General features: G+C 35.3%; 1 protein-coding gene and 6 non-coding genes across 7 annotated transcripts in view; 3 read left to right on the forward strand and 4 right to left on the reverse strand.

The window, feature by feature from the left end:
* The window catches only part of LOC118267661 (dopamine D2-like receptor), a 207278-nt gene that overhangs the window by 91754 nt on the left and 95427 nt on the right, over positions 1-20097 (reverse strand). The window lies entirely within an intron of this gene.
* Positions 12802-12873, reverse strand: Trnap-agg (transfer RNA proline (anticodon AGG)). Its single transcript has one exon. It is a non-coding gene; the product is annotated as a tRNA-Pro (tRNA).
* Positions 14603-14674, reverse strand: Trnap-agg (transfer RNA proline (anticodon AGG)). Its single transcript has one exon. It is a non-coding gene; the product is annotated as a tRNA-Pro (tRNA).
* Positions 14907-14978, forward strand: Trnap-ugg (transfer RNA proline (anticodon UGG)). Its single transcript has one exon. It is a non-coding gene; the product is annotated as a tRNA-Pro (tRNA).
* On the forward strand, positions 15460-15531 carry Trnap-agg (transfer RNA proline (anticodon AGG)). The gene has a single exon. It is a non-coding gene; the product is annotated as a tRNA-Pro (tRNA).
* Positions 16171-16242, forward strand: Trnap-agg (transfer RNA proline (anticodon AGG)). The gene has a single exon. It is a non-coding gene; the product is annotated as a tRNA-Pro (tRNA).
* On the reverse strand, positions 18470-18541 carry Trnap-agg (transfer RNA proline (anticodon AGG)). The gene has a single exon. It is a non-coding gene; the product is annotated as a tRNA-Pro (tRNA).

Consider the following 20097-nt stretch of genomic DNA (forward strand, 5'->3'; position numbering starts at 1 on the left):
TAAATGTTTTTTAAGTTGCTTTAAAAAAAAGCTACTTTAAAACGAAAACATAGTACAATACGTTATTGTACCTATGTCCACGTAAATTAAACATTCTAAATTAAACTATACTACCAACAAATTAAAGTTTACAATAGTCTCTATCGATATCCGATAAAACGGAGAAATCTTAGCCATCATTAATTAATAGCTGGTAGATTATCGCTAAGCTTACACGCCGCAAACTGTTGATCTAGACACACGGCAGTGTGTCCGCCAAGTTCGAGCAAAAAAAGCGACACACCGGCCGTGGGTTATATTACACGAACCATTTCGGGCCAAGTTCGACCCACCTATAACTCAAAATCTATTTTATCTACGCATATGAAATTTCTAGTATCTGTCGAGATCTACTTACTTATCTAAGGTACAAAATTTCATTAATGTATCTATTGTAGGTCTTGAGATATTGACATCAGAAAATCGCTATTTTTACTATACACTCACTGACTGACTCACTCACTCATCAAAAACCTAGACCACTTCCAATGGTCGTATCGACTTGAAATTTGGCATGGAGGTAGGTCTTTAGGTCAAGGTAAAGGAAAAAATCTGAAAATGGCCAAGTGTGAGTCGGTTTTAAAAATAATGAAGGTGTAAATTCATACCCCTAAGGAACTAAACCAAAAAAATTATCTATATTTTCTAATGGTCGTACCGACCTAAAATTCGTTACGAAGGTTTGTATTTAGTCAAAGTAAAGTAAAATAAGAAAAAAAGAAAATAAACCTTACAAAAATAAATGAAATCCCACCCAAAACATAAATGTGAAAGGCTGCCAAGTTCGATAATATTGGAATGCTTCGCCTATAAAAGAAGTGAGATCTAAATAAGTACCAAGTTCCATACACAGACCTCAGTTAAAAATGATATAACTTGGCAAGTTTTAATAGAAAATTATATACTTGACTCATTGCGTTTAGTAGGTTTATAACAAAGTGTGTGAAAACTTGCCAACTTGTTATATCATTTTTAACTGAGGTCTGTGTATGGAACTTGGTACTTATTTAGATCTCACTTCTTTTATAGGCGAAGCATTCCAATATTATCGAACTTGGCAGCCTTTCACATTTATGTTTTGGGTGGGTAAATATTAACGATCATTTACTCTAGCCGTTTATTGTCGATTGATTGGTCTACTCGAACTATAGGAACAGTGACAATTATACATACATACATTGTGTACACAATTTTGTGTATGGCAATGGAAGTATGTCCGTTAAGATTTAGCGCCTGTTTTACCACCTCCATATAAGTAAACCCGATAAAGTTACCCGGCAGATTATTTCATACAAATTATGTTTTATATTATTTATTGGTACATAGAGCGGTTATCCAGACATGCGGAGCAGTGTGAGAGAGCAGACCTTTAGTTGGTGAACGATTACTGAGGTGCCATATTCCACTGGTTCAACGTAACAATGTTAACTTACTTACGAACTGCAATAGTTTCATTCGTTGCTCAATTGCACTGAAATTGCTGATCCATATAACAGATGTACTAGTAATAAGCAAGCGAGTCCAAACCCCCAAATAACTTCACAGCCCATGAATGTTATCTCCCAAGGCCACCACCATCCTAAAACTGAACATTAACCAATTTAACGTTTTCTACCATTAAGCCCCATATAATTACCATCAGCCCATTTAATCCAAAACTTGCGTGCACCACTGTACAATAAAAGGCCGAAGCTGTTAGCGGTCAAGTACAGTCGTGCAATCAAGTGCTGCTGACAGATTTATGCGAGGAACTTCCTCATGCCCTTGCTTTCGCGGTTCAGTAGATTTATGGTTCCAGGATCGATATTAAAATGTTTTCAGATTTATTACATCACTTTCCTATCGATTCAAGGTCGTTTGTAAGTGAGCAATTAACGTTACGTTACCTTGACCGATAGATCCCTGTATCTAGGTAATTACAATGTTTGTGGAACACTCAAATTGTACCTTCCTTACCTATCTGACCTTAAGGCAGAAACTAATGGTCTCTTGTAGGTATCATTATTGCTCCTAAACTATAACAAGTCCTAACTTGTTGTTAGGCTATCAAAACTTTAGTGGATTACTGCGATCCTGGTCGGTGGACAGTCGAAGATTTCCGAATCGAATCACGCCAACTACCTGATCAATCAGATCTTTATATGGTCTATTTTTCAGAGTTATTAATATTTTGGACATCAATACAATGTACTTTAGGGAACAGAGAGTAATGTTCCCTAAGAAAAAGAGGATCCTCCGACCAGGCGAGGTGATCATGTCTGACGGGCTTTCTGCCCAACTGTTGTTCGTTGGGATTTTCTATCCATGTTTATTCGCATGTAAACTTCATATGTGCGATGTAGGATTTATGACGTCATCCGTTGATTTGATCGTCGATCGTCTATGTGCAACTTCTGTCATCTGTCACTTGTCATGATTGTGTCGTCACACTATATTTACAGACTATATAAACCTCGTTACAAAGCTGTTGTTTTACTGCCCAAATCATCACGTTACCTAACCACACATTATGTTGTCAAAATAACTATTCGAGCTATTTTTTATTGCTGAGCAAATGTAAAACAGAAAGCATTACATTACTCGACAACGTAATATATCAACACAGACCAGTAATAACCATTGGTAGCCGAATAAAATATTTCAAAACTATAAATAACTGAAAGAAAATCTTTCATAAGGAAAAGTCATCTTTACTTCATGAGATCAGATAGATTGACAATATAAAAGAAGTTATTTTTAGATATCAAATAAGAAAGATAGCAAAGCTATTTATTTCAGTGTCCCAAACATCTGATATCTAGGATAACTATTTACAATTTCAACGAATTTTGAAATAAACCTTCTTGAAATTGATAAAAGCGTCAGACCAAAATAAATTGCTTTTTCCGTAATCAATTTGTACTTAACGGTAAGCTGAAACTATTTGTTTCGGCTGAAGCCGGCTTAATATAAAATTAATAAGTGTTTTAAGTTATTTATCAAATAAATTAAGTAATTTACTAATTGGATTCAGTGGGAGCAGTCGTATTAATTTAAATGATTTTGTCAATTATTTATCGAAATAAATGTTGATGTAATGCCAATCAGTGGTCGGTTACAAAATATTGTTAACTAGCTTTTGCCAGTGGCTTCGGCCGCGTTTCCGTGGAACAAATATACCCTGTCTGTATGAAAAAAAATCTGTACTTTTGACTGACAAACAAACTTTTACAGGTATTAGTGTGATTTACATTTACCTATTACTGTCAAGTTTTATGTTTTGTCATATCATAATGTTTACACTTGTTTTTATATGTTTTTTTTTATTAATTATTTTACTTGTTATGTTGAAGAGTTTCTTTTTTCTTTGGCTTACAACTACAGAATGCACAATAATCTTTATTGGTTACACTAGTGGTCTGGCAACCAACAGCTACATAACGCGTCATGGGTTCGATTCCAGCACTAAATAACTCTTCTAAATAACTCAAATCTGATTTTAATTATCACTGTCTTACTCCCTAAGACAATTTAATAGAGGAAGACTCCCTTGTCCTGTTCCAAACAAAGGTCGCACCGTCTTATCTAATCTATCCGTCTGTCCGTTGTAAATTCAGTTTCTCGGGAACCCATGTCGTAAAGTGTTCAAGTTTCACGGTGACAATGTGTCTCAATTAGTTTAGAGTATCAAGTTTGTCAGTGTGCCGTTGGGGATAATAACCAATGACTTACGCACTTGAGTACTTCGTGTATGTGTGTGTGTGAATTTTTATTTGTAACTTTATTCTGATGAGTATTGAGTTGGTATTTGGTTGGTGTGTGTTTTATGTGAAATGGTGTTTTTAATTTCTTTTAGTTCAGCTTTACTCGTAATGTCGTTTTTTATGGAATAGGGGGCAAACGAGCAGACGTGTCACCTGATGGTAAGCGATCAGCGTTGCCTATGGACACCCGCAACACCAGAGGAGTTACAGGTGCGTTGCCGGCCTTTTAAGAAGGAATACGCTCTTTTCTTGAAGGTCGTGTAATTATGGAGGAAGCCGAAGAATATGCACCTCCTTATTAATAAAATCTGCTTATAACGTAACAAAGTCAGCTGGTAATTTTTATTTCTTCGACGGAATAAACTAAACTTAACAAGCTATTTTTTAAGCAAACACATTACTTGGTTCATAATTAAACACAACAAAATAAAAACAGTTGCTTAGCAACACGTATCAACTAAAACCTCCACATATAATTCGCGATCATCATGTAGCTTATGTAAACAAAATTTCATACAACAACATACACTTAACATAAAACAAACAAAGGAACAACACAATGGAACTCCAAGCCTTTTAAAACTGCCTCTAAGGTATGACGTAACATTACACGTAAAAAGAAAAAAAAGAAGTAAGTAAAGCGAGGAACACAATGAGAGAGATTTCCCTCCTTGTCGGCAAGTTACCACACTCGACAAAATCCATTCTTGAACTACACCTACTCGTATTAAAGCCAAGCTTGCGTGTTCAGCGAAAAATGATATTTTTATACACTTAGCAAGTAATTTGTTCGAGACTGCTTCGTCCATTGTGTTAGTATGGTGATTCAATTTGCTAGAGTGAGTGCTAAAGGTTTCGAATAGGGTACATGACTAATTCTTATTTTAATGCCCGTCTTGTAGATTATTTTAAAAGATTAGACACGTAATTTTAATTTTCTTACGGAAACAAATACTTTCTTAGATATATATTACCTATATTTTATTACTAAACATATATTCTACTTTGTTTACAACATTAGACCATTCAAAAAGTATCATAAAAGTAAGTCAAAGGGCTTGTCTCTTAGCAACCAAATTGCCCATACCATAGAATATATTTCAATCAAAATTAAAAGATATAATGAAAATAGCTCACAGCGTACCGCGCCAGATGAGAGCGATATGAGCAAGCATACTCGGAGACAAAGACATCAAAGCAACATTCTCAGACATACACTGGAATGTGCACATACACTGCACTCTAAATGTTACTTAATAATATTATACATATAACTCAAAATTCAATAATCTCTTAATTGCCAAAGGTGTTTTTTATGCTATAAGCCGGTAAACGAGCAGACGGATCACCTGATGGTAAGCAATCGCCGCCGTCCATAGACACTTGAAACACCAGAGGCGTTACAAGTGCGTTGCCGGCCTTTTGGGGTTAGAAATTTAAGGGTTCTTGGGAAATCGGGGATTGGGAAGATTGGGAAAGGGGGTAATAGGTCTCCGGTAACCTCACTCTCACAATCAAACACAGTGCAAGCGTTGTTTCACGTCGGTTTTCTGTGAGGTCATGATATTATATGCTTCGGTCGAGCAGGCCCATTGGTGCCAAAGCATGGCTCTCCCACACTAAAAAAGGTGTAGAATCAGTTATGTTATTAGTCCTATATATTGCCCTAGCATAGCGTATTGTCTGAGCTAGGTATAACTCGACATTCGAACTTTCAGCTATTAGACCAGTCAAACTTTTCTTCTAAAAATAAAATTCTTGGTACAAGAAGCGAATGACCGAAAAATGAGACTGAATAAAAATGAAAATGTTTAATTCTTACGTAGAATAGGAGCGTAAAAACCGGGGCTAACAATCCGACGGGAGGCACAATAAATAATTAATTAAGAGCCCTCTAATGAGGGCGCAAGTTTTTCAATTAAAATGTTTTCTTATTCACTCCACAGTCTAAAGAACCTAGGAGTTATTTATATAGATGAAAAGGGAAGATTTGATACTTTCTTTTTTTTTTTGGAAAATCATAGTACCTGCCTAAACTTAGTGTCTGGTCTAACTCGTTAGTCAAGTGCAAATACCACGCAAGGAGTTTAAGAGTCCCACCAATATGGGAAAGCATTATATGTATAATTGCGTTTCGATGTTTAAATAGAAAATCTGTCGGAATTGGCAAACCTCAGTAATTGCATGGACTTTGGAATATACCCGACGCGACGTACGGAAATAGACATTCATTCATTCATTTCCTCGATTACATAAGTCAAAGTTAAAATTATTTATTTGAAATAGACCAGGAAGGCACTCTCAATACTCCATTCGGGAATTAACAGTCACACCATTATCTATAACCAAATAGAAAAGAAAGCTCAACTCCTAAGTAAAATAGAAAAGCAACACATCACACGGATGTTCGTGCCCAAGCAAATGGAATGTGCAGGCGATTGGTAGCGGCGTCACATGGAACGTCAATCATTGGAATAGATTGTCGATCCGCAGACGTATGTTTGTTCATCACGCCATGGAGAGCTGTAATCGATTTCATATCCAGTGTTTATTGGTCTTTGGCTTGTATTTATGACTGTATTAAAGGAAACAACAACGACTAAGGCAAATAGAATGATGTTTGTCTAAATAGTTGTAAATATTGTAAAAAGGAATAATAAAATATGTTTTGGGAGTTGCGACAAGCTTAAGTTTAGCCCAAGTCGGAAATCAAACCTGCGACGTTTTCTTCAGCGATTTCATTAGTAATCTTATATATAAAAATGAATCGCTAAAATCGTTGGTAAGCGCATAACTCGAGAACGCGTGGACCAATTCGGCCAATTCTTTTTTTGTAATATTCGTCGAAGTTCAAGGATGGTTTTTACGGCGAGAAAATATCAAATAATTGACAAAAAAGCCCTAAAAACAGCCCTTTTCTTTATCCCATACAAACGTTTTCTAACTAATACGTAGAGTCAATTTGAGCTTTATTGCTATTGGATAAAGTTCATATTGCTATTGGATATTAAAAAACAAATGCTATTGGATAAGTGTGCGTTGGAGACTTGGAGCACAGAATCCCTACTAATATTATAAATGCGAAAGTAACTCTGTCTGTCTGTAATTACGCTTTCACGCCTAAACCAGTGAACCGATTTTAATGAAATTTGGTACTGAGATAGAATAGACCTTACTTGATACTTTTTATTGCAAAAAAAATAGCGGAGAATGGGTAAAAATAGGGGATAAATGGTCATATGGAAATTCGTCATTTTAAAAGCTGTAACAGTAAAACTTTGTATTTAGATACTTAATGAGGAGCGAAAGAACATGGGCAACTTTTTATTGCAAAATAAAAATAGCGGAGAATGGGTAAAAAGAGGGGATGACTGTTCATATGTAAATTCGTTATTTTAAAAGCTGTAACAGTGAAACTTTGTATTTGGACACTTAAAGATTTTATTAATAGGCAATATATAGGAAATTAAAGGATAATAATATAGATAACCTTGGCTACTTTTCATCATGATATATAAAATGATGAATCGTCGGTCGTGGTCTCTATGGAATACATATCTTTAAAAATGCTAACAGTAACATATTCTCAAGTAATTCACATTGTACATGACATACGGCAGCATTTTGACCACAAACCATTAACACAACCACGAGGACGAAGTCGCGGGCAAAAGCTAGATTCAATAAATGTTCTTTTATACATGTCAAATATTTGTTGTTTCTAAATTCAAATTCTGTAAATAATGATTGACATTTATGCATAAACTATTTGAAAAGGTTGAATAAACAATTGTCTGTATTTTTTTTTAATCTATTGAAAATTTTGAAAAGTGCATTAAGCATTAATAGAAATTCCTCAAATATTTATGCGTGCGTTCAGAAATAATGACAAATTATCAACAGTTACGCGTGTGTTCAGAAATTTATTTTGTGTAAATCAAGTTTTCGAACAAACGATGCTCTTTCAATATAGTCTATTGGTGTGAATGACATTGACATTCGTATTGCGCGTTTTTTTAAAATATGCAAAATTAAATGTATATTTTTCAATACTTCTGAGAGATTATCTTAATATTTTTTCGAGTTTTAAAGACTAAGAAGATTCTTATTTGCTAATAAGTGTTTGTTAATCAAGGTAAGTTCACAACTTCATACTGATTTTTAGTAACTTTTGGTGACTACACAATACTACAATTTGGTATACATGGTTATGCAGAAAATGTATGAAAGCTTTTTATTTTCAGTTGGAATTGGAATTTCGTTTTTAACAATGCTACCAACCAGACGTACAAGCTTAGGCCGCAGAACTCGAAATATGGCAAGTCAAAGAAATATAAGAGCAAATCAAACTGATGAGCAACGCGAAGCGCGAAATAAACTTGAACTGAATGAAAAAAATAATGAAAAATAGATATCAAGATAGAAATGTTGTGTTTAATCCCCACAAAGCTGCATTCAGTTATAATGTGGCAATTGATTACAGTTCAGAGCAAATTGTTGCTATTGGACTAATGAACATTGTGTGTCCACATTGGGATTGAAATTCAAAAATGAAGCCTCTGGATTGTGTTGCTCCAGCGGCCAAGTCAAATTGACGCCATTGGTACCGCCACCAGAGCCACTACATTAATTAGTTAATTTTTTTACTCATATCCAGCAGTACAATAATTGCTTTCAAATGACATCATTTGGGGCAACAAAAGTTATACGAGACAATTTTTTGCCTACTTTTAGCAAGTAAGTATAATGGCAAATGTTTTTTTTTAGTTTTAAAACCATGTAGCTGGTGCAAACTATGTCGAGTCAGTGATGTGTTTATTTTGTAAACAATAAATCAAATACATAATAATAGTCTATAATCCGAAGACTTAATCAGCAACATTTTATAAAATGTTGTATTTTATAGTGGCATGAGCAAGATGTTCTTGGTAAAGCCTACTACCTAAAGCTGCCGTGGAATGCTGTATAATGTCGAGGTTAAAAGTAGTTTTAATTTGAAATGATGTAAAGTATTGTGGCAGTATTTTGCAACCCACATGGTGGTACAATTTGCTATACAATTGCCTGTATACATATTTATATTCTTGCAGATTCAGGGATTCAAATATATCATCAAACAGGTTCCTTATTGCCAGTGCCTGTTGCAGACTATACATTTTTGCAAATATATTTTATGGACAATTCAGCAAGAGAAGTCGATCAGCGTTGCGCACACAACAACCCAGTAAAGTGATCCATTGTGATGAACAACTTCAAACATTTTTCCTTCAACACAATGAATTAGTTGCATTAGACCGATGCATTAGACATTCACAAATGCATTAGACCGCATGCCATCAGATAATCACAAAATTGTCATCAGAGCCGATAAGGCGCCTGCAGTACAGTGAAATTATTGAATCCTATGAAATAAACACTATTATGAAAATATATTTTGTTTTTTTTTTTTAATTAGTAAAGTCCTTTTCAGGTATAGTGAGATCAGGAAATTATGGATTCATTTTTATATGGAGGATATTTATAGATTCCAATTCAAATTGAATAGGGACTCATACATAACTCAGCTATACAAAATAAAATAGAGCATCATTGCTACGCGAAAGCGATACGAAGTTCGCTGGGTCAGCTAGTAACAGAATAAACGAAACAGTCTTAAGTTACATAACTTAGTATATTAACTTTTAAAAAATTATTTTAGGTACTCTTTATAAAAATAAAACTAAATATAAACTTCCCTGTAAAATTCAATTTAAACATTGATTTGTTTGTAACAGAATTGACTCAATTTGTTTCAGTACTGTAAAACGATATTTCAGATCAAAGACCTGCCTTCAGGCATTCGTTTCAGGAGTACAAATGGTTGAACGCGTTCTTTCAGCTTCTACAATTTGTATGTTTTACTGAATAAAGTCGGCCCGGTTGTGGACAAATACTTCTGGTGACTTTGTCCAAAATTGGGTGAAAAGGTTGAGGTCTTTTTGTTAAAATATACTGTAGTAGCCTCCACATTTCATTTACCAGTTTATAAATAATGTTACCTACTTTGGGTGCGATTTCCGAGACGGGTAAAATAATATTTTTAAAATAACTATCGTGAAACATACTAAATTAACTAAAAATCACGTAAGTTTCGAAAAACGTATAGACGCCGATAGAAATTAAAACGATTCGTCATTGACGGATTAGTGTGAAAGAGCACTTGTAGTGAATATTTACACCTCTGCCTACTTGTTTGAAAATGAAACAGCGTAACGTGAAGATATATAATTATATGGTTAGGAAAATAAGACATGCTTTATTTCAAACGTATAAGAAACCTCTCTAGGCATTCCAATGATAAAGAATATAAGGCTAGTAGTCAGCAAAATAAAACGATTTTGTTTTGTTGACCCGTTTGTGGAAAACAATGGCTATACCCTGATCCAGTTGGCAAGCAAATGGCATCTGTATTTACATACATCTCATGTTAGTTCCTACATATTTTAACATGTCATTTTTTCTTCCTATTTCATATACTTTGATTTAGTGTTACTTTAGTTCTATCGTCCTAATCTTGACTGAAGAAAGCTTAATCTTAGTTACTTGGTTCTTAAGTCAAATTATATTATTTTTCTCCATCATTTTTGGTGCGGTTATATTATAGGTACTGTTTATTCTATTTTATAAAAGTTTTCAACAAACAAACATAAGACCCATACTTTCGCATATTTAGATTGTTTTTGTTTTCAAGTTTGCATTATTGTTTTATCTACAATTCTACACTATACATTTGAAAAAGGTTTACCACATAATACTCCATTTATGGACCTAATACACCAATAAACCACCTCAATACCTGACAAGCTGACCTAACCCAACGTTGTAACCTGTCATACTAAGTCTCATTGAACAAAACCAATCGTACATAGAACAAGCTCAACGATAGAGCTCCACAATTCCACAGTCCTACACCCAGAAGGCTTAGTACGAGTTTGTTTTACGTTGACCGAAAACAAAACGAGAACGCGTTCGCCGCTCTGATTAGCCGGCGCGTATGAAGCAACCAATCAGAGCGCCGAATGCGCGCTAATTTCGATCTCGTTGAACGTAAAACAAACTCATAATAAGCCCTCTGTTGTCCGTTTCACCGTACACTCGACAATTGCCCTCTAAATCTGTTTAATCACTATCCACTAATTAGTGTCTGATGTTAGCTCTGAGCCGGCAACCGTTTGCCGATCCGATTTTAATCAAGTTTTCAGATACTCGGATAATTCGGATAATTAGCCGGTCACTGCTCTGTCAGATCTGTATCTGTTTACTATTTTTAGTTGGCGATTGATGTTTCGTTGATTTTGATTAGTTTATGTTTATTTCTAGTGACTTTTGGGGGTATTTTGGGGACCATTTAAATGTTTGGGTGCTATTAATAACATATGATCGGCTTCTGCTTGCAGGTTAATGTTGAATGCGTAGGTAAATGTTTTTGATATAAAAAAATACGTGTAGGTTGCAATTAATTTAAAAAATGGTTGAAAATTGCAAAATTTGCGTATAACATCTTGGCATCCATGTACGATATCTAATAAATAATGGAGCCGCTACAGACGTATATTTAATAGCAAAAACACGCAAATTTTTTGACCTTTTTTTAAGGTGGAAAAATCATCCAATGATTTCTCCAACCTTGGGTGCAGCGAGAGGAAGTTTACCCAGTGGGTATACCGTGGCTCCGGCTCAAAAAGCAGGAGTAGGAACGGGGTTGTTATTAGTCAGTAAATCTGATGACCTGATTTATGTGTAATTTAGCATACATATTATATACTAATCACCACAATACATCTAATAAGCAGAACTAATGACTAATGGACTATAATGCGCATCCAAACGTAGGTAAACTGACTAATTACAACTGACTGGATTCTATAACAGTCAGTGTATGGTGCTAAATTAATAACATAAACTGAATAAGGTTATTAATATTAAGAACTGATATACCTAGGTCAGGCTAAGAATTAGATAGGTACGTAAGTTTTATGTTTGTCGGCTCACTCACGTAATTAATTTAAACACACACTACTTATAAATATGAGCCTCTAGCTTGCTTGAAACTAGTCGAGTTTCTCGTCAAATAATTACGCGAGTAAATCATATATGTAGAACATGTATTAAAAAACCCACTCCCTATTACATGGGACTTATAACACTAATGGTGAAAAGTGGGTGTACATTGTATAGCGGCATTACGTGCCATAATGTGCACCTCTGCCTACCCCTTCGGGGACAAAAGGCGTGACGTTACACGTGTTTTAGTCCAAACAAACATAATGATAATTAAATTCGACCGTTTGTAGGAAAACAAAATGCTGAAACTTTCTTTTTCATTTATTTCGTTCCTCTCAAAACGGATTTGTAGAAACACATCAATAAAAGTCAAATAAGTACATCCTTTATCAAACAAAACTCCTTTATTTCAACCTTTTTAACTCATTAAAAAGCCACCGTGGAAAAGTTTGGCTCGTCCAGGATTTGAACTTGTAACTGATTATCCCTTACCGGAAATTATAGGTAGACCGAATCAACAATTCTGCTGACTTATATTGCACAGAAGTTGAGATTTATTATTGTTGAAAAGGTAGAAGTAACTTACATACTTATAACCTCACGCCTATCTCCTATAAGAGTAGGCGATGGAATTCCAATGGCTACGAATCTTACTTAACACTTTCGCTTCATCAACAGTCATCAGTCTTTTCATGCATGCTAGTTGGTTAAGGATACTTTTAATTTTGCCCTTCTTTAGAATAGTAGTGAATAAAAATAATAGTTTTTATGATTAAAGCTACTTATTGATAATAATTTCAATAATCGCATTACCACTAGCACATTACACGAACTCATAATCGACATTAAATTCATAACAATATAGTTACTTATGAACCAAAAGGTTCGCTCTAAATACATCATTCTATCAAATAAAAATACTGAATTATATTTGAAAAAAAAAAAGAAATTATTTCACTCTTTCATGAAAAAAATTGGGCTCGTCCGGGATTTGAACCCGGGACCTCTCGCACCCTAAGCGAAAATCATACCCCTAGACCAACGAGCCAGCTGTTAATACTATCAAATTGTACGACCGCAACAATAACATAATCACACGTAGGTAGGTAGGTACCTTTCACTTATAAATATATCTACTATTAAAAGAGAATGGCAACCTGTAGCAAGATCATGAACAAAGTCGGACCTCATGACTTGTATCCCACAAGGAGAGAGTGAATAAGGTAACACCCACTTTTCACCACATGTCATTTAATGTCCAGACTCCATGCTATTATTAAGGCATAAGTTTTCTTTAAAGTAATGTTTCATTTGACCCAGAAATCAAATCTGAGACCTCTTGCTCAGCAGTCGCTCTTGCAACACCTTGATTAACAGTCCTGATTTCTTTTTCTACCTTTTTTTTAAGGGGTTGCATATCATCCAATGACTTCAACCGCCTTGGGTAAGGCGAGAGAGAGTGTCAGACTCTTACTGACTAAAAATCACCCCGTTCTTACTCCTGCTTTGAGCCTGAGTCCCGGTAACCTGTTACGTTGTCCTCAGCTTCGGATTATTTTTCTACATAGATGAATATGTAACCAAAACATTACCAGAAATCATTTACTAACCGACCAAATACCAACAAGTGGTCGTACAGCCATTATTCTAATCTATGTAACATCTGATATAACATAATATGTCTGAAAACATTACCTAATACAGCTTATACAGCTACTACATTCAGGCACTCAATAAAACAAACACTGGAGTTACTACACAAACAGTCGCCGTTACTGAGTGGGACACGCATGAGCCAATCCAGCACATTTGTGTCAACAATCGACTTGATTTCCTACTAATTCTATGTATTAACTTGTATTTCAATGATATCTACATATTATTCACGCTTGTTTCTGTAAAGAGACTGGGTAGATATTGTTTAAATTGTTCTTACACAGAAATAACTATAATTATCAAACACCCCTGATAGTCTATCATTGTTGTTTATTTTTTGAGGTGGAATATCGTCCAATGATTTCTCCTGCCTTTAGCGAGGCAAGGAAGGTTCAGACTCTTACTGACTAAGAACCACTCGGTTTCTACTTCTGCTTTTCGAGCTGGAGCTCCGGTAACTTGCTATGCAGTCCGCAGCTCCGGGTCGGTATCAGTCCTACTGGGCCCCATCTGTGGTAGTCTGATGGCTATTTGAAGCGCACGCGGAGCGGGAGTCTACAAATGGGTTAAGGGCTTAAGAGGAGCAAGTCGAGTTGGACATAGTCTCCAAAAAAATAATTTTTTATACCCTAGTTTTTGAAATATAAATAAAAAGCCAAAAAAATCTACAATAATACTTTGTCCAAGGATACAATATTAAATAACATTACACGTATTAAAGAATTTGTCCAAGATTTAATTTCAATACAAATTTCTTTAATTACATGTCTAAACATTATATTTAAAGTATCTACAAATAATATTACAGCTAGGTAATAAACTGAACACAAAATGGATCCAATATCTAAAACTTATCTGTTTGAATTATTGCATCTGTTATCTGCAACAGTATCTATATTGACGGTATTACAGTAGCCGCAATTTATTACAAACCATAAATATGCTTCACAAATCTATTTATTTTACCCAATTCTGATAAAATATTATAACTAGGTAACGTTAAAAAATCTACGGTGTGAATTCACATTTAAACCTTAAAATCATTGTAACTATGGAACTACACCGTAGAAATTAGTAACAAATAACCTAAAAATATTGCAAATGAAAGTTGTCAAAAATTTGGGCTCGTCCGGGATTTGAACCCGGGACCTCTCGCACCCTAAGCGAAAATCATACCCCTAGACCAACGAGCCAACTGATTTAAAGACAAAAAATCTCGCTCACTATCGAACATAAGCAGTGAAAGGTGACCTACATACATGCGTATACGCATTCCGCATTCTCGATGACGTCACAAAACGTGTTTTGGAATTCAAAGTAAGCGCTGCGTTGCAATAATATTGATGTCTGTTCTCTTCCATTCGATTTACTGTGAAATGTCAACATGGTGCCTTATGGTAGCCCATTTTGATGCTATGTGTGTGGGGCTCGTTGGTCTAGGGGTATGATTCTCGCTTTGGGTGCGAGAGGCCCCGGGTTCGAATCCCGGACGAGCCCAAACTTTTTGAGGGATTTCGTAATGGCGATGACGTGTATAATGTCGTATAATAGCGTTATGTACTACACATTTATTGAGTGTATTAATACTGTATGTAATCTTATCAATTATGAGATTCGCTGACTTTTTTTTTATTACTTTCGTAGATAGGCTAGAAATTTAACAAAATCTATAATTTTGTACTTTTATACTTAATTTATATGTATAGTGTAATGTAGGCCTATGTGCAAAGAGTGTGGTACTAATGATAGGAAATTAACTAGAGGGGTACCAAGTGCAATGTCGGTCCGTTTTTTGAGAGGAATGGGGGACCTCGAACACGGCTGCTCGAGACTTAACTCACTAAGCAAAAAACGAAGCATAGAATACTTTACATTGTTTAATCTTTTAATCTATGTTATTGTATAATAATTTAAAGTGAAAGGTTTTATCTACCGTTGACGCTGCTTACAGTCTCTTATTTCGACGAAACACACAGCTGGCTCGTTGGTCTAGGGGTATGATTTTCGCTTAGGGTGCGAGAGGTCCCGGGTTCAAATCCCGGACGAGCCCAATCTTTTTACAGCAGCGTATTATCGGAATATTAAACCTTTTTCAGTTATTTTGGCTTATTTTAATTAAATTATTATGTGTTGATTGTGCATAAGTCTATTTTATAATCCAAATGGTATTTAACTGTGTGATTTAAGCACAAAATCTATGCAAAAACGTTTTAGTGATTCGACATACTGTCACGAAGCACGGGGGGTGCAAATTCAGCTTGATAAGCATTCTACATCCCCTGTGACTGGCTCACTGATAAAGATTGATTGCTCTATAATTACTCTTATTTTACACGTGTTATTGGTAACGTATGTATGTTTGTGTGTCTTCTATGTATCATCAAGTATTTTATTCCTTAGTAGAATAGGCAGAGGTACACACTTTTTAAATACTTCTCAAGTTAGTTTCCTGTAATAAGTAAGTGAACAGTTGCAATTTCAGCTTCAGTGAGAATTACAAAAATATTGTGATCCAGTATTACTACACATCATATTATACACATAAAGGTTTGAAGATATACATATGTATAATTTTATATACGTGACTTTCTTTGTTTATGTATAACGTAATCGTTACGTCACATCGTTATAAAGTATAACAATCTGATTAGTAATGTTGTGGTGTTAAAATTTAACTCATACATCAGCTGGCTCGTTGGTCTAGGGGTATGATTTTCGCTTAGGGTGCGAGAGGTCCCGGGTTCAAATCCCGGACGAGCCCAATTTTTATGACAAGTTTGTTTAAAATTTAGCACGTTTTCTTATGGTGTTTCGTTTATACGAACCAATAATTCAACAATCATTGGTTTCATATACTACACCGCCTGGTGTGTAACAGTGTAATTAAACTTAATTTAATTATTTATTTTACAGTAATTATTAATTACAGACGTCGCGGCGACGAAATTAACACCTACGATAAAGATTGGCCGCAGAAAGCTCTGCACTGAGAGGAATGGAAGGAGGGTAGGGAGGATCTAAAACTGTCAAATAATTTATTTAACACTCAAATAAAAATCAAACACAGTTTTTAAAGTAAACCAGTACATTACATAAGTACCAATTATACTAACAAAAATAATTCAAAAATATTCACAACATATTATTACAAGTTGCACTCTAGAACATCTCTCGCCGAGTGCAACGCTCAACGTTCAACAAATATGAGTTCATACGTTCAAACACGGAGCTCTCAATATGGCGTATTTCTGAACATATCGAGATGGGAAGCAAATATTTGATACGTATCGCTTACTGCTCCACCTTTGATACTAACATCACGTTTATGATCTTTGTAACATCATGTTAGATGTTGAAGAAGGGGTATTGGGTATCGGTGTCATGTTATACTAATATTAAAAACTAGCTTTTGCCCGCGACTTCCGCATGGAATAATGACTTATGGCAGCATTTCGGATTTTGACTTGTTGCCTTCTCTAGGATCTGTATCACTCGTATCGTACAGCAGTTTGTTTTTAGTGAATAAGTACCTAATGTTATGCCCAGGATATTAAAGTATAATTATAGCAAGTTTTATCGTAATCAGACCAGTAGTTTTTGCGTGATGCGTGAACATACAGACAAAATATTTACTTTATTTTGTTTATTTAGACTCCCAAAAAAGGATACACTTACATGCTAAAATATAATTTACATGGTCTTGTGATCCTTCAATTAAAGTCAATCACATCTTGCGAATTAAATCTTGAGCATTGAATCAAATTACAAAAAATATATCTAAAGGCATTTTGTATATAAAATTTACTATAATATTGTATTGCTTTCACTAATTATAAATCTAGTTGATGAGCTTGTCTACATTTTTACCCAAAATTAACTTGAAATCGAACTAAATATTAGATTACTCTCAACAATTGCGTTCGTGGTTATAATAACGACTGAACATAAACTTAAGTCCACAACTATTCTATTATAGATTCGGTTACTCTCAATTTCGGGTTTCGAGGGTTCGTTGGTATTGCGAGACTCAATATCAAGTTCCAGTTTAGTTTTCACATCTCTGTTGGTCCGATTGTGGTCGGGATCTATTAAACTAAAGTGTATTAGGGTCGTTAGATTGAGTAACTATTTTATTAAAGTAATTTTTGAGTAGGACAAGTAAGCATAGAATTTAAAATTGGACATAAGACACTGTAATAAAAACAATGCATGTACAGCTTTCAATTCGGTAAGCTAATCTTTTCTGACGCCTTTTTTTTGAGTGGGGAAAATCATCTAATGACTTTTCCTGTCTTAGGCTAGGCGAAAGAGAGTGGAGTACTCCTGCTTATCAAGCCGGAGCCCCAGTAACCCGCTAGGTAGCCAGCGCTCTCGTTTTAATTACTTTAAACGTAAAGCAAACTCATACTAAAGGTTCAGATCACTATTACAAAAATCTCAATTGACCAAGGCACTAACCTCCTTAATAAACTTCATAACATATTTCACCTTTCTTATAACCATATATCTTAGCTTTCTCCTGCGTATCAAAACAAGGGATCCAATAATACGTTATATTATAACAGTTCAAACAAATAGCAATAGACACAAATACAATTTGAAAGACATAGAAGTAATAACAGCAAATAATATTGAATAGTGGATCTGAATCGGTACAAATATTGAGACGATCGGTTCCGACGAGGATCTTTGAAAAGTAAATATTGTATGGAGGATAAGGAGTAAGGAGGTTTGCATACGTGATTGGTTGTTGGATACTAACGTATAATATACCTAAGTGTGGACTATTAAAGACTAAAAGTTCATGAATATTTTACTAATTGCCTTACTTGTCGAATAGTTGGTAATGGATTTTTCAAATCATATTCAATAGGTACTCACAAAATGTCTATAATTGTATCTGATTTTGGTCTAACTCTCAATAAATATTATGTCTAGATTATAAGTTTCAAAAATTTTGAAAACAATTATGCTTTCTATAAAAAATTGGGCTCGTCCGGGATTTGAACCCGGGACCTCTCGCACCCTAAGCGAAAATCATACCCCTAGACCAACGAGCCAGCTGATATAACAGCCAAAATATACGCTCACGTATAACGAACGTGCCTTTCACTAAAAGTTGTTAAGTAACATATAAAGATATAAAGATAAATATGTATTACATAAACACGTTCACAGTTGCTTGTGCGATTGCCAAGAACAAGGTCTCGGGTTCGATGACACGATTAGGTAACTGGGCTATTTTTTTTAATGGGGGAAATCATCCAATATCTTCTCTGGCGAGGAGGAGTGTCAGACTCTTACAGACTAAAAATCACCCCTAATCCTGCTTTTCAAGCCGAAGCCCCGGTAAACCCGCTTGGTAGTCAGCAGCTCCGAGGATTTATAGATTTAATTTTTTTCAATAATTATTGTACTTATTCTGAAATTTTCAGTAAGAACCAGATCCTCCAATAAATTAACTGTGACACAGTCATATTAAATGGAAGTCAGTAACATAACTGATGAAACATCGTTTCATTGTATATGAGCACTGATTCCTTCAGGAATTAAAAGGCGTGTAAATATACTATAATCTCTATATTTCAGATTTTCTACGAAATGGCTTACCGCTACGAAAGTGCTAAACTTCTGAACCACTCATGAAATTGGTAGCGTGCCTTACCAGGGCGCGCCGGACCTATATTTGATATAATGGTCTATCATAAACACCATATTGGAAATCCTAAATGGCCTTTGGTCTCAAACCCAGCTATGTTAAGTTATTATGTTAAGGGTAGAAAATCATCTAATGACTACTCCCGCCTTGGGTGTGGCGAGAGGGAGTGTCAGACTCCTACTGGCTGAAACTTTCCCTGGTCCATACTCCTTCAAGACAGAGCCCCGGTAACTTGTTACCGTTGTCTGCAGTTTGTTCTAAAATTGCGACAAGGCATGAGAACATGAAGAATCAGGATCACCATCATGGTCTACATAAGAGGCTTTGCGAAGACTCATTAGGTTACCATATTGTTGCTCATTGCTACATGAGTTTTATGTGAAGGAGCATATCATCCAACGGCTTCGCTGGGGCGAGAAGGAGTGTCAAACTCTTACTGACTAAAAGACCACCCCGTTCCTACTCATACTTTGAGCCGGAGCCCAGTTAAACCCGCTAGGTAGTCTACAGCTTCTAGTTACATGAGTACCTATCCGTTTATACCCACACCTAATTCATTAGTTATTAAATTCTGAGTTAGTGTGAATAGTATGGTTATTTACACATGTGCTATAATTGTTAATTGTAATAATGTGTCTGATGTAATTACACATACCTCATTCTATTTGCGGTTTTCGTAAGCTATTGACATTGTCGTAGGTATCTGAGGTATTTAACCTCTGTTACAGTTGAGGACAAGCCAAAATGAGCGTTAATATCTATGGGAAAACAAAAAAATAGGTAGATATTTTTTTATAAGGAGAAATCATCCAATGTCTGCTTCCGCCTTGGATGAGGCGAGAGGGAGTATCAGACTCTTACGAAATAAAACCCACCCCATTCCTATTCCTGCTTTACCAATCGGATCCTCGGTAGACTTGCTAGATAGTCCGCAGCTCCGGATCAAGTATCAACCCT

This window comes from Spodoptera frugiperda, chromosome 6, assembly GCF_023101765.2.
Source record: "Spodoptera frugiperda isolate SF20-4 chromosome 6, AGI-APGP_CSIRO_Sfru_2.0, whole genome shotgun sequence".
NCBI classification, from domain to species: domain Eukaryota; kingdom Metazoa; phylum Arthropoda; class Insecta; order Lepidoptera; family Noctuidae; genus Spodoptera; species Spodoptera frugiperda.